At 40.3% G+C, this 15,444-nt stretch overlaps 1 protein-coding gene across 4 annotated transcripts in view; it reads left to right on the forward strand.

The window, feature by feature from the left end:
- asb3 (ankyrin repeat and SOCS box containing 3) overlaps window positions 1–15,444 on the forward strand; it is a 112,822-nt gene that overhangs the window by 1,152 nt on the left and 96,226 nt on the right. The window lies entirely within an intron of this gene.

Consider the following 15,444-nt stretch of genomic DNA (forward strand, 5'->3'; position numbering starts at 1 on the left):
GTTAGGTGAACAAATCTACATTCTTCGGCAAAGGGCGTGAAGTAATTGTTTGCAAATTGTGGTTCATTATCAGATCAGGTATACCATGTGTTGCAAAAACGTCTTGTAAAACTCTGATAAACTGCTTCAGTTGTTGTTGTGTACAGTCACTTAAATTCGATCCATCTTGAGAAGTAATCAACTATAATTAGATAGGATCTTCCCTCAAAGAAGAATAAATCCATCGCCAACCATTCCCATGGTCTAGTTGGGAATTGGGTCATAGGTAGTTGTTCTCTTTGATCTAGTTTGTGTACCTAAAAAATTTGCTGGACTTGCTTCTTCCCAAATTCTCTGTGTAGCACTCCTGTGGGAACTTGCTGCATTTCTCTTTTTCGCTCTGGTAGTCTTTGAGTGGCACGGTGGGCTGTGCTGTGTTGTGCAGGTTCTCTCCGCATTGTGCGGGCTCTGTGGTGGAATCCGGACTCTCTGCAGTGCTCAGGTCAGGTTGGGGGGCTCTCCCTCTGTCCTTGCTCCTGGATTCTTCTTGTTTATCATCTTCAGCTTTCTTTATAATATGAAGTTCAATACAAGCTCTTCTACTTAAGAGTGAGAACTCCTGATTTCTAAAGACATAAAGTGTTTTGAATATCTGCTTTCCTTTATATTGAAGTGTTGCTTGTAACTTGCCCTTTACTTCAAGTACAACTCCTCCTGGGCCATGTAACTGGGTTTCTGTTGGTTGCAGAGCATGTGTGCATAGCTAGAGCTCTTTACCTGACAGGACCGTTACACTTGCTCCGGTGTCGAGTTTGAAATCAGTGATATGTCCATTGATATACGTCTGCTGACCAAAATGCTTGTTTCAGATCACTGATCTCGCCCAGAAAATATTTCAATTGGCTTGCTGCAGGAGGTTGCGTAACTTCATTTACCTCTCTATTCTGAACTACTTTTCCTTTAGAGGTAGTCGAGATTTCATTTTGGCACATCTTACTGAAATGCCCTATTTTTCTGCAATAAAAACCTTCTGATCTATTGGTGGGGGGGACATTGTTCATGCCTGTGGGAAGTTTTGGCACCACATCGCTGGCTGGATTTAATGGCGTCTTGTTTCCCCTCCCAGTGCACATTTTTTCCTGGTGCTTCGTGTTCAGTCCTCTGGTGAAGGAACGGAAATGTTACAGGAGGTTTCCTGTACAAAGGTCTTTCTTCACCTTGTAGGATTGGTTTGATTTTGCTGCACCAATTGAAGTAGGAATCACAAGCTTTTAAGACTTAGTCAAATTTGGCTGATGTTTCATTAATATGTTGTCTTGCTATTGTATCAGCTACAGCACCAATTAAATATAATAATGTATTCACTTGCTCGGTTTCGGACCTGCTGTACAATTTCAATGCCATTCTGTATCTGAGAAATCTTTTCCTCCAAATTGCAGTTTTGAGCCTGATTGGATCCCTCATGACTTTTGAAACTCTCTGGCACTCCCAAATTTTGATCCATTTTAAAAAATTTTATAGACTTTTCAGAGTGTTCCTCTTTAAGAAATTTTTTTTCAGGCTAGCTTGCTTTGATGGAGTGTAGCAGGTTTTTGACAGTGTTCTCTGTTTTTTATAGGCTCTGGTAGGGACTTCCCCTTTCTTTCAGCAGTTCATTGAAATGTTTACACAGCTGCCTATTGGACTTGACAGAGCTGTTTGATAGTCAGTTCCGGTTGCTTTTTTTCTTAGCTAGAGTTTATTTATTTTGTTTAAGCTTGAATGCTTTAATAATTTTCTCTCCAGCTTAGTTGTGTTAATGGAGACTCATCTGTGTTTGGGGGCTACCCGCACTTTTTTTCTTCACTATCGGACATTTTTTTCAGTTCACACGGTTTTCAGGGTTTTCCCCGTTCTCTGCCCTCGCATTCAGCCCGAGTGAGGGAATGGGTTTTCCCCTTAGCTTTTTGAGAGCAAGAGATTATTTATTTACCTTCAAGCGTGACTGCTTTAATGATTTTTTTCAGCTTTTCTGCGTTAATGGAGACTCTGCTGTTTTCGGGGTTTTCCGCATTTTTTTTTAAACTTAACTAGCAGACTTTTTTCAGTTTGTGTGCTTTTCAGGGTTTTCCCCTTTTTTTCTCCCTCTCGCTCACATGAAGTCTTTAGAAAAGACAGTGTTCTTCAAAAGGCTTTTTTTTTAAGCCAGGATTTCTCGATCGTCGGCACAATGACTCACCCAATCGCTTGTTTTATAGCCACGTTTCCGTTCTATGGAGCTTTTCTCCACCTTCTACAGTATGTAGTTTGTTTATTTCTCTTCAGCTACTTGTTTTAAAGTTCCTTCTCTTCTGGCTGAAAGATGATTTTTGCTTCAAATGTTCTCTTCTGGGTATAAGACTTCGATCCTAGTGCTGTTCACCATGTTACATATTTGTTTCTTTATACTGCCACCATATAGAATCTAGCCAAAGAGGTTCTTATACTGTATTGTTTAAACATTAATCTTTATTGTATAGTAACTATATACACTCCACACTAGTCTGTGTGTCTCCTTCAAAAGCCACACTGTAATTGTTCTCGAGTCTCTCCCACATGATCTCTTACCTCATCATGGTCTGACAGCTCTGTCAAGTCCAGTAGGCAGCTATGTATTTCGTGAACTGCTGAAAAAAAGGGGAAGTCCCAGCAGAAGCCTATAAAAAAAACAAACGGGGAACACATAATCCTTACAGTTTCTCTAGATTAATCCTTTGATACCCTTATACTACATCTTGGAACCCCATCAACACATCCTTCTATTCTTTTCTCCCTCCTGTGCTTATCTAGCTTTCCCTTAAATCCATTTATGCTAGTCCCCCAATGCGTCTATGTAGTAGTGAGTTGCACATTCTTATCAGTCTTCGGGTGAAGAACTTATTCCTGAATTCCAGACATGCCAACCCCACAGTCTCAAAGCGAGAGACAAACTCTTAAAAATCAAAAGATTTGGTAAAAAAAAATGTTGAGTTACTAACATACATATAGATTGATAGTTGGTTTACATGCCAATTCCCACAAATTGATCAAGGGAGATGGGATTGCTGGGTACAATTATGCCTCTATCGTGATCTCACGAGAGGGCTCCGAAATCTTGAGATTTTGCTGTGTGTCATTGCAGAAAGGTGAGAACTTCATTGTAGCCTAAGATACTTTGATTTGTGATTCCAGGCCAGTGTCCATGTCTTGACCTTAAGTAGCAAGCTATTATTCAGCTGCCCAGGTGAGGAAGGCCTTGGACTTTGTTTTGGTGTGTGTACTGAACTTGCTGGGTCTAGTTGGACAGTGCAATGTGCCCCACCACATGGACTCATTATCCAATGAGCTATGGAGAGGAAAGGTCAGAGGGAGTTGCTGCTCCTGAATCACCATTTACTGATTTCTACTTGGAAATGCATTCATGTTTGGGTTGAATGTGGTTATTGGGTGAAAACAAGATTGTGCTCATCTCTAATGCTCTTCACAGTTGAATAGCTGATTGAAGGGCTACTTGAATGAGATAGTATTTGAATTGTTATTCCAGCAAGAGGTAGAGCCTAAAATTGGGGACAGGAAATTGGGAATTGGATAAATACTTGAAGCGAAAAAATTTACAGGGCTATGGGGAAACAGCAGGGGAGTGCACATAATTGGATAGCTCTACCAAAGAGCTGGCACAGGCACAGCAGGCTGAATGGCCTCCATCTGTGCTGTATCATTCTACTGTGATGGAAGGGCGGATACTTCACTAATACGCTGGAATTTGTAAAAGACTTGCATAAAGCTTTTTCAGATGCAGTAATATTGTTTTTGTAGAGTTCTGACCTATTAGAGATAAAATAAGCCACTAATGAGGTTTATAAACTAACTGTCAATCTATGTTGGTTTATGTTTGAAAAAAAAAGCAACTTATGATTTTTATACCAAATCTATTGATTTTTTAGCATTTGTCTTTTGATATATGAGACAGTGGGTTGACATTAGTGGGTTTACATATGAACATATGAATTAGGAATAGGAGTAGGCCACTCGACCCCTCGAACCTGCTCTGCCATTCAACAAGATTATGGCTGATTTGGTTGTAACCTCAACTCCACATTCCCGCCTATCCCCAATAACCTTTCACCCCTTGCTTATCAAAAATCTATCTACCTCTGCCTTAAAAATTTTCAAAGACTCTGCTTCCACCGCCTTTTGAGGAGGAGAGTTCCAAAGACTCACGACCCTCAGAGAAAGAATTTCTCCTCATCGGTTTCTTAAATGGGCAACTCCTTATTTTTAAACAGGAACCCCTGGTTCTAGATTCTCCCACAAGGGGAAACATCCTTTCCACATCCACCCTATCAAGACTCCTCAGGATCTTGTATGTTTCAGTCAAGTTGCCTCTTACTCTTCTAAACTCCAGCGGATACAAGCCTAGCCGGTCCAACCCGCCCATTCCAGGTATTAGTCTAGTAAACCTTCTCTGACCTGCTTACAACGAATTTAGTTCCTTCCTTAAATAAGGAGACCAATACTGTACACACTACTCCAGATGTGGTCTCACCAATGCATAACCTCCCTACTTTTGTATTCAATTCCCCTTGCAATAAACGATAATATATTAGCGTTCCTAACTACTTGCTGTACCTGCATACTAACATTTTGCGATTCATGCACTAGGACACCCAGATCCCTCTGCATCTCAGAGCTCTGCAGTCTCTCACCATTTAGATAATAAGCTTTTTTATTCTTCCTGCAAAATGGACAATTTCTCATTTTCCCACATTATACTCCATTTGCTAGATCTTTGCCCACTCACCTAACCTATCTATATCCCTTTGTAGCCCCCTTATGTCCTCTTCACAACTTATTTTCCTACCTATCTTTGCATCATCATTGTAAGAAGTTGAGGCCCCAGCACTGATCCCTGTGGCACACCACTTCTTACATCTTGCCAACCAGAAAATGATCCATTTATGCCTACTCTCCATTTCCTGTTAGCTAGCCAATCTTCTATCTATTTATGCCAAAATGTTACCCCCTACACCATGAGCTTTTATTTTCCGCAATAACCTTTGATGTGGCACCTTATCAAATGCCTTCTGGAAATCTAAGTACAATACATCCACCGGTTCCCCTTTATCCACAGCACATGTTACTTCTTCAAAGAACTCCAATAAATTGGTTAAACATTATTGCCCTTTCACAAAACCATGTTGACTCTGCCTGATTACCTTGAATTTTTCTAGGTGCCCTGCTTAAAAGTCTTCAATAATAGCTTTGAACATTTTCCCTATGACAGATGTTAAGCTAACTGGCCTTTAGTTTCCTGCTTTCTGTCTCCCTCCCTTTTTAAATAAAGGAGATACATTGGCTATTTTCCAATCTAATGGAACCTTTCCCAAATCTAAGGAATTTTGGAAAATTAAAACCAATGCATCAACTATCTCACTAGCCAATTCTTCTAAGACCCTAGGATGAAGTCCATCAGGACCCGGGGACTTGTCAGCCAGCAGCTCCAACAATTTGCTCAGTACTACTTCCCTGGTGATTGTCATTTTCTTGAGTTCCTTCCTCCCTCCCTCCACTTCCTGATTTACAGCTATTTCGGGGATGTTACTTGCATCCTCTATGATGAAGACCAATGCAAAATACCTGTTCAATTCATCTGCCATCTCCTTATTTTCCCTTATTAATTCCCCAGACTCAATTTCTATAGGACCAACGCTTACGTTGTTAACTTTTCTTTTTTAAATATCTATAGAAACTCTTACTATCTGGTTTTATATTTCTAACCAGCTTTCTCTTGTACTCTAAGTTTATAAACTTTCTTCATGGCTTATTTAATTTCTAACAGGTCAGAGTTCTTTTTGGATGAAACATAGCCCACGTGTCCCAGCTTAATGCATTAATACATTAAAAATTATCTACAGTAGGGCAACTATTATCACCTCCAAATTTGATTATTCAAAATATGATACTGTCATTTAATACAAACATAGGAATAATAGCTGATAAAGACCCTCTGGTCCAGCTAGCCTGTCCCACACAACTGCAATACCTTGTGTATCACTACATATTGTATCACCATTTATCCAGTCCTCACCCATAAAATGTAAAAATTTCAATTATCAATTTCAGTGATGAGTTTTAACCATTATATTCATTTGCAATATCTTGAAATAATTTAATATTCTATATGACTATGTCTATTTGTTATAATAGATACTTAGTGAACAGTACAGTTGCACTGCTCTTTTAGTACCAATAGACAACAATTTGCAATTCTGCAGTATTCCTTATGCAGGGACACATCTCAAAGTGCTTTACATTGAAGATTGCACAACAGTGGATGCTAAGCAGGAGGGGAACATTTAAAAATAACAGGTAGGTTGGGAAACGAAAGGCACAATAGAAGGAAAGTATTTTAGGGATTTTTTTTTTAAGAGCGGAGAAGGTGGAGAGAACTGAATAGAGAGGGCAGAACTGTAGTAGTAAAATAAGGGGCCATCAATAGTGAAGAAGTGAAAACTGTAAGACTATTTATATCAGAGGAGTGCAGGGGTTATGCAGGAATTTGAAAATTTAGCCAAAAGTTTAAGTTAACTCTTTAGGGCTTTTGTAATGTCTGAACTGAGAGAGAGTGAGGTAGAGAGAGAGAGGCGGTGCTAGCACCCTGGCCCTCCAGCTCGCCGTCTTCAGCAAACTTGGGCCCATTTGAGCTGAACCCCGGTGCCAGGTGTGTGTGGGTCTCACTTGACCAGGCCTGACTTTCAAAGTGAGTCACTGTGACACCAATGACCCTTGGATCCCGCTAATCAAATGGCGAATCCTGGATCACACCTGTCGCTGAGAGCCAGGACCCGCCTCGTGCTGCAGGTCTGTCAATCTGCTCAGCGACCATGAGGGCAGATAAGAAGCTACCTCCATGCGCCGGGTTGATATCTCCCGCTCACATGGCCACCAACAGCTCAGCTCACACTGCTCTGTGGCACAATGACCCTGCAGCAAAGAACCAGCAATCATTGGTCCACGCAGTCTAATGAAGAACAGGACCTAGCAGCTTACGGAAGCTGCATTTTCAATCTGCCTGTGACAGCTCCCAAAATTTTAGAACTCTCGCGCAAGATTGCGAATGAGGTTTAATTTTACTTAGAAATTACATCTCTCGCAGTAAATGTACAAGAGTTGGCATGACTGGAATTCCCTAATAGATTGATCTTATACTTAATGGCCCCTAGTTTTGGTCTCCCTTTCCCGTGTCAATTGTGGGCATTGTACCAGCAGCATTTTCCAGCCGACTACTCCTATCATAATGTGTTTCGATTTAGAAGTTGACTGTTCAATTTGAATGGGGGCAGGGGGGCAGCGGTGGTTTAGGTCCAAGACTTTCACTAGTCATTTCTGCAGCTAAAATTCTACTAGATGTCAGCATTGGCTCAATGTCACTCAAGTCTGATGTTTGTTGGTTCAAGCTCACTCGAGATTTGAGCACAATACTCCAGGCTAGTACTTCAGTGCAATACTTCAGGGAGGGTGTGCTGTACTCTAGAAGGTGCTGTTTTTCAGATGAACTGTTGACTCTATCTGCCTTCTCTGGTGGATACAAAGCTCCAATTGGCACTAATCGAAGACAAGCAGGAGATTTTCCCCCAGTATCCTGGCAAACAATTTATCCCCCAACCAGCAATACCAAAACAGATTATCTGGTCATTTATCTCATTGGTGTTTGTGGGATCTTGCTGTCTGCAAATTGGCTGCTGTGTTTTCTTACATTACAGTAACTGCACATCATTGGCTGTGAAAACCTGAAAGGTGCTATATAAATGGAAGTTCCTTCAAATCATTTCCTGTAGAGAAAGTACATCCAATAAATGATCCTTGCCAATGAGCACCTTCAAGCTGTCTTCAAAGGCACTGGGACATTTCCATTTAGTTCTTCTCCATAATTACTGAGAACCATCCATACAATAGAACTGTTGAAAGTACAGACTGACTCCCAGAATAAGATACTAGCTGGAGAACCGTACCTGCTTAGTTTCTCTTCAGAGACGATCATAATGTTGAGTTGCAGTCCACAGATTCAAAATAGGGGGTTGTTAATATCACTTATGTGCTTAAGGTTGAGGCAAAGTAACTTGATCCCCTTCCTCTCCCTAAGAGAACCAGTATTTAAAATGCATCGGGCCTGATATGCTATCATGAAGGTACTGCATACCCCGATACCATTATACATGTCCATATAAAAATGACTGGCAGGAAAAGACCAGCTGATCCTTTAAGTCTGTCCCTAATTCATGATGCCTAGAGCATCATGAGACATATCCTAACACTGCGCAGTCATGTAATCCTCGAGAAGCATAAAAACTGAAAGAAATCCAGGGCCAGTAAGGGGATCCAGCAGCACAATGGCGCAGTGGTTAGCACTGCAGCCTCACAGCTCCAGGGACCCGGGTTCAATTCTGGGTGCTGCCTGTGCGGAGTTTGCAAGTTCTCCCTGTGACCGCGTGGGTTTTCGCCGGGTGCTCCGGTTTCCTCCCACAACCAAAGACTTGCAGGTGATAGGTAAATTGGCCGTTGTAAATTGCCCCTAGTGTAGGTAGGTGGTAGGGAATATGGGATTACTGTAGGGTTAGTATAAATGGGTGGTTCTTGGTCGGCACAGACTCGGGCCGAAGGGCCTGTTTCAGTGCTGTATCTCTAAAAGAAAAAAGAAAAATATATACAAAAAATTCTTCTCCAACTTCTTCAAGCTATCAAAATCAGTGCAGGAGATCACGTTGATCATGTGTATGTTACCTGTTACTGTTACCAATCCACTTACCATTTAGACGATGTAATCTCTGTCATAATAATAAACTGGTTCAGCTCTCTCTTGAAGATGTGCAGAAAGTCAGCATACAATGCACAAGCCAGCAAGAAATTCCAGAGGCTCACTGTTCTCTGGGAAAAGAACCACCTAACATCTGGCCTATTCCTACTTTTGAATAATTGTGACTCACTTCTAGGCCATTAATCAGTTTCTTACCTTTGCAGCTTTTCTGCTTAAGCAAAGAAATACTTAAAAAAATATGTTTATAAAAATACATCAATTTAAGTACAGGCAAAATAACCATCGACTTGCAAATATTCAGGATGTTCAAAGTACCGGTACTTACTGAGACACATTAAAATACTCAGGCTCCCTTTTAAATCCCACTGAGAATTTTCATGGAAACTTGTGTGGACACAATGGGAAATTATTCTTTGTATTTGTCAGTAAGTTTCTCACTGGAGTCTGTGGTCTAATGCAGGTATAATCAACCTTATAAAGCTCAAGACCTGAAGAAATAAATTATCTACAGATAAAGCCTCAAATTCTAATTATATATTGTGCGCTCACAAACTACCATTAGTATAACAAACAAGAAAGATTAAAATCTAGTTAGAGAGAACTTTTGACATGATTTGTTCCCACCTATTCAGTTGAAATCAAGATTATACTAGATATACAAAAGTGAGGCAATTATGCTAAGTCTTTATAAATCACTGGTTAGGCCTCTGCTGGGCATTATACTTTGGGAAGGATGTCAAGACCTTGGATAGGGTGCTGAATAGATTTACTAGAATTATACCATAGTTATGTGAAGAGACTATAAAATCTCAGATTGATCTCCATAGGAGGTTATGATGAGATTTAATAAAGCAGTTCAAAATTTTGAGATGTTTTGAAAGAACAGAAAAGGAGACACCTTTTTATTGGTAGGAGGTTTATTAACCAGAAGAGAGAGATTTAAGACAACTGACAAAAGAATCAGAGGGGAGATGAAGTGAATTGTTATGATCTGGAATTCACTGAAATAAAAACTTTCAAAATGGAATTGGATATATACTTGAAAAGGAACAATTTGCAGGGCTATGGGGAAAGGGCAGGAGAGACGGACTAATAGGATAGTTCTTTCAAAGACATGGCACAACCACAATGACCCGAATGACCTCCTTCTGTGCTGTATGATTCCTCTTTTCTGTTTTTCCCCTTTCATTTGACCTGTTCCACTCATTCCTTTCTCTTGGCTCTCTCCTTTCCTCTCATACATTGGCAGTTTCATAAGCCTGAACTTCCATTCCAACGAATACGGACTTGCTTTCTGTTACTCAATAATGTGTTGAGAGTTTGTGTTTGTGTAACTTCCAGTTTACTCCCTTCTCATGATCTGGACCTGTTCATGTAGTTTGTAGGGTAGGACCCTTCTAAGAGCTTAACTTTACCCACTTAAATTTGGCATCCTGGTCCAACACTTATTCATGACTAGATGAGCCAGTAATCAACAGCAGTATCAAACATCTTATTCTCTTCCATCCATACTGGTTCTCAATTAAACTTCTTGTGCATCACCTTCCTTAGTCCCATGCTGAGTTTCTCACCGAGATCTTGCTACATTAAGCAACTTCTGACTCTTTGATTTTAACCAACACCTAAACTTCACTATCCCCATCTCCTTTGACATTACTGCCCTCTTTTCATTCAAACTCACCATTCACATAAACTTTTCCTCCTGCAACCATGGGCACTCTCTTGACCTCATCACTTGTGGGCTCTTGATTTCTGAAGCCTTAATCACCTATGACTTCCTCATCTTCTTGCCCATCTGGTTTCCTCCAAGCTCACTATTCTTACCATCTGCTCTGTGGTAAAAAAAAAACTCACCCAGCTCCTTAATCAATTCCCTCGCATTGTCTCAGTCCCTTTCAAAACCACTATGACCAACCCCCCAAAAAAGCAACCTGTGACCCATCTGTCTATGCCACTATCTATCTGTAACCTTCTTTTCCTGTAGAGTTCTGGAATTAAACGTTTCAGGAAGGACAAGTAATCCTAAAAAACGTTATTTTTTTCCAAGTCTAAGCAATTAAAATAATTGGGCTCTTCCTACTTTTCTTTGCTGGTACATTGGAAAACTGAAAGATGACATAAATGTTCAATTAGTGAAATGCATAGTCTGGGAACAGACTATCGTCAAGGCACAGTATAGGGTCAAGATATTTTTAAAATGTTAAAATCTTATGGTTTCCCCAGTTGGATTGTTAACTTTTCCCCTTGTGTGTAGAGAACAATAAAACTAGGATTTTCAAAACTTAACTTCATTGTCTAGGGAGAATTATTTAGAGATATTAGAAGGCACTACAAGATGTAAAAATGAGATAAGTCCATTAGGAACACTTAAAGGGAAGGAACAAATGATGTATGCAAGGCAACTTATATTCTCAGTAAATATTCTTTAAACTATGGGTTGAAATTTTGAATGGAAAATTATAATGGCCTTATAATTATGAACTCAACTCAATTATATAAAACTTGAGATGGAGAAACCAAAAGCATCTGTTGACTTCATTTGAAATGATCCTTTGACAATATTGTATTTATCTTAAAAATTCTTCCTCGGGAGGTTAAGTCTATTCATGCTCGCTATCAAAAACTTCACGATTGCAATATCGAGATATAAATTCTGAAATTCAACTTCAAAAATAATCTGTGAGCCCCAAAATACAATTTACAATACAGCTGTTTAGTAGATACATTAGAAATTTCAATAGCAATGACTAGGTCAGAGGCAGTAGGATCCACTTTTTCAATCCCTAATAGGATTGGATTTTCAAATTTCATTAAAAGTTGCAAAAACTTTCATAGATTGGTAACCCTTGGATTACTCCCAGTGCCATGTGCTAATGATAACCGAAACAGGAAGATAATGCAGGTAAAGAAACATGGCTGGAGAAGCGGTGCAGAGGGAGAGCTTCTGGGGCATTAGGACCAGTTTTGGGGCAGATGGGACTTGTACAATGTTTAGGGATTGCACAAATGGCCTTGTAGGGAGGTTAAATAGTTTTGTTGGGAGGTTGGGATCTTTAAACTAACTTGGCAGGGAGAGGGTCACCAGGACATAGCAACAGTGAGGAGAGACAAGGTGCATAGAAAAACAGGAGACACAAACAGCAACAGAACAAGAAGTGTACAAAGACCAGGAATTAGATGGAGGAAATAAAGTCAATTGTGTACGGTGAGAAGCGTTACACAAGTTTGGCGAGTTACAGATTTAAGTTGTCACATGGGGTTATGATATAAAGGCTGTCGTGGAGACATAGTTTAACATGTACAGGAATGGGAACTGAACAGTCCAGGCTATAATGTATTCCGGAGGAATAAGGATGTAAAAAAAAAAGGGGGGGGGGGGTGGTGCGGGGGTTTGGCAGTCTTGATCAAGAATAATGTTTAACTTCTACAAGGAGAAGATATGCTCGGGGGTCCAAAAACTATTTGGTTAGAGTTAAAGAACAGAAAAAGGAGCTGCTACATTGCTGGATCTTTATTATATTCCCCCAAATAGTGAGAAGGAGAAAGGAGAGCAAATGTGGAGGCAAATTTCAGACAAATGTGGAGATACTTCGAGTATGAATGAAACATATTCACATTAGGAGGGAATATGGGGCATGCAAAGCCATAGCTCCATGGATGACAAAGGAAATGAGGTTAAATTAAAACAGAAAAATGGGGTTTGCAAAGAAATTAAAAGGCAAACAAAGCACAGGGATTTATTTTAGGGGTACAGAATTCAAAAGTAGTGAACTTATGTTAAACTTGTATACAACCCCAGTCAGGCCACACCTATAGAGTTTTAGGTGTACAGTTTTGGTCGCCATACTATAAAAATGACATAGAAGCACTGGAGAAAGTGCAAAAAGATTTACAAAGATGGTACCAGAACTGAGAGATTACACCAGTCAGAAGAGACTGAACAGGCTGGGGCTTTTTTTCTTTAGAAAAGAGAAGACTTAGAGGTGACCCGATAGAGGTCTTTAAAATTATAATTGGATTGGACAGGAGGAATGTGAAGTGAATGTTTCTACTTGTGGGCGAATCCTAAACTAGGGACCTTAAATACAGGATAGAATCATAGCTAGTTACTAATAAATCCAACAGGGAAAGAAGAAATAAAAGCAAAATACTGCAGATGCTGGAAATCTGAAATAAAAACAAAAACTGCTGGAAATACTCAGCAGGTCAGGCAACGTCAGTGGAGAGAGAAGCAAAGTTAACATTTCAGGTCTGTAACCTTCCATCAGAACTGGCAAGTGAAGGGGAGAGGGATGGGGCAGAGAACAAAGGGGAAGGTGTTTGATAGGGCAGGAGAGATTAAATAACAAAGCTGTCCTGAGACAAAGGCAAAGAGAGTGCTAATTGCTTGTGGTGAAAGACAAGAGTGTTAATAGCAGAATAATGATCAGCTCTGACTATATGAAAAGCAGGCACATGGTTAAAAACTAAAATATTTTTTAAAAGGGTCAGTTATGCTCTGAAGTTATTGAACTCAATGTTCAGTCCACAAGACTGTAGAGTGCCTAATCGAAAGATAAGGTGCTGCTCCTCGAGCTTGCGTTGATGTTCACTGGAACAGGCCAAAGACAGAAATGTTGGCATGAGAGTAGGGGGGTGTGTTGAAATGGCAAGCAACTGGAAGCTCAGGGTTATGCTTTCGGACTGAGTGAAGGTGTTCCGCAAAGCGGTCACCCAAGCTGCATTTGGTCTCCCCAATGTAGAAGACACCGCATTGTGAGCAGCGAATACAGTATACTAAGTTGAAAGAAGTACAAGTAAATCACTGCTTCATCTGAAAGGAGTGTTTGGGGCCTTGGATAGTGAGGAGAGAGGAGGTAAAAGGGCAGGTATTACACCTCCTTCGATTGCATGGGAAGATGCCGTGGGAATGGGACGAGGTGTCGGGGAATGGAGGAATGGACCAGGGTGTCACAGAGGGAACAATCCCTTTGGAATGCTGACAGGGGAAGATGAATTTGGTGGCGGCATCATGCTGGAGGTGGCGGAAATGAGGGAGGATGATCCTCTGGATGTGGAGGCTGGTGGGGTGGAAAGTGAGGACAAGGGAAATAAGAAATTTCTTTACTCAAGAGCAGTTAGAATGTGGAATTGGTTGAGGCAATTGGCTTAGATACTTTCAGAAGTTAAATTAGACAACTACAACTAAACAATCTTCTTTCAACGAGACTTAAACCCAAGCCACATCTACCCTTTGAGGTGGATGTAAGATTCTATGGCATCATTTTGAAGAAGAACTCGGCCATTCTCTGAGGTGTCCTGGTCAATATCTATCCCTCAATCAACATCACAAAAACAGATTATCTGGTCATTATCACAATGCTGTTTGTGGGAGCTTGTTGTGTGCAAATTGACTGCTGTGTTTCCAACATTAACTGTACTTCAAAAGTACTTCATTGGCTGTAAAGTGCTTTGGGATGTCCAGTGGTCATGAAAAGGACTATATAAATGCAAGTCTTTCTTTCCAGGAGAGAAAAGGGAATGGAAAGATGTGCTGAAAGGCTGAAAGGAGGTAGATGGAATGGGAAGAGATTTGTGTGAAGTAAACACCAGCAAAGACTAGTTGTGCTGAATGGCCCCTTTCTGGTCTGTAGATTCTGTGTAATGTAATTTATGTCAAAGATCAGGTTCAGAATACAGTAGAAAACCAGGCATAATAGAGTGCAGGGGGAAATTGAAAAGAGATGCTGGGGCAAAGAAAGAGCATGAGGAAAGATTAGGAAACACAAAAAGGAACCCAAAATATTTTATAAACATATAAAAAGTAAAAAGATAGTTAAAGGAATGGTGGGATTGATTAGAGACAAGGAAGGAAATCTTTTTGTGGAGGCAGAGGTACTGAATGAATACTTTGCATCTGTCTTCATAAATGAGGATGAAGTTAATATTGTAGTAGAGAAGGGGGGGGGGGAGCAGAGATATTGTATGGAATTAAAATAAGTTGGTATGACAAATTTAACAGTCACCTGGTTCAGACGGAACGATTCTAGGTTGCTGAGGAAAGCTAGAGTGGAGATTGCAGAAGCTCTGACCACAATCTTTCAATCCCCCTTGGATATGGGAATAGTGCCAAAGGACTGGAGGATTGCAAATATTACACCGCTTTTCAAATAAAAAAAGGGTGGGATAAAGCTGGTAACTGCAGACCAATCAGTCTGGCAGTGGTGGTAAAACTGCTACTAACTATTGTTGAGGACAAAATTAATTCACACTTGGAGAGGCACGGGTTAATAAGGGTCAGCTAGCATGGATTTGTTAAAGGCAAATCATGTCTGACTAAACTGATTGTGTTCTTTGATGAAGTAACAGAGAGGATTGATGATGTTGGTGAAGTAGATGTATATATTAACTTTCAAAAGGCATTTAGTTATCACATAACAGACCTACTCGGAAAATTGAAGCACATGGTATTAAAGCGATGTCGGTAACTTGGTTACCTAATTGGTTCAGGGATGGAAGGTAGAGAATAGCAGTGAATGGATATTTTCCTGACTGGAGGCACTTACGCAGAGATCCTCAGGAGTCGGTAATAGAATCATTACTTTTGTTTTATATAAATGATCTGGACTTGGGTATAGGGTGCACAATTTTGAAGTTTGTGGATGATATAGAAC

The sequence above is a fragment of the Heterodontus francisci genome, chromosome 13 (genome assembly GCF_036365525.1).
Source record: "Heterodontus francisci isolate sHetFra1 chromosome 13, sHetFra1.hap1, whole genome shotgun sequence".
NCBI lineage: Eukaryota > Metazoa > Chordata > Chondrichthyes > Heterodontiformes > Heterodontidae > Heterodontus > Heterodontus francisci.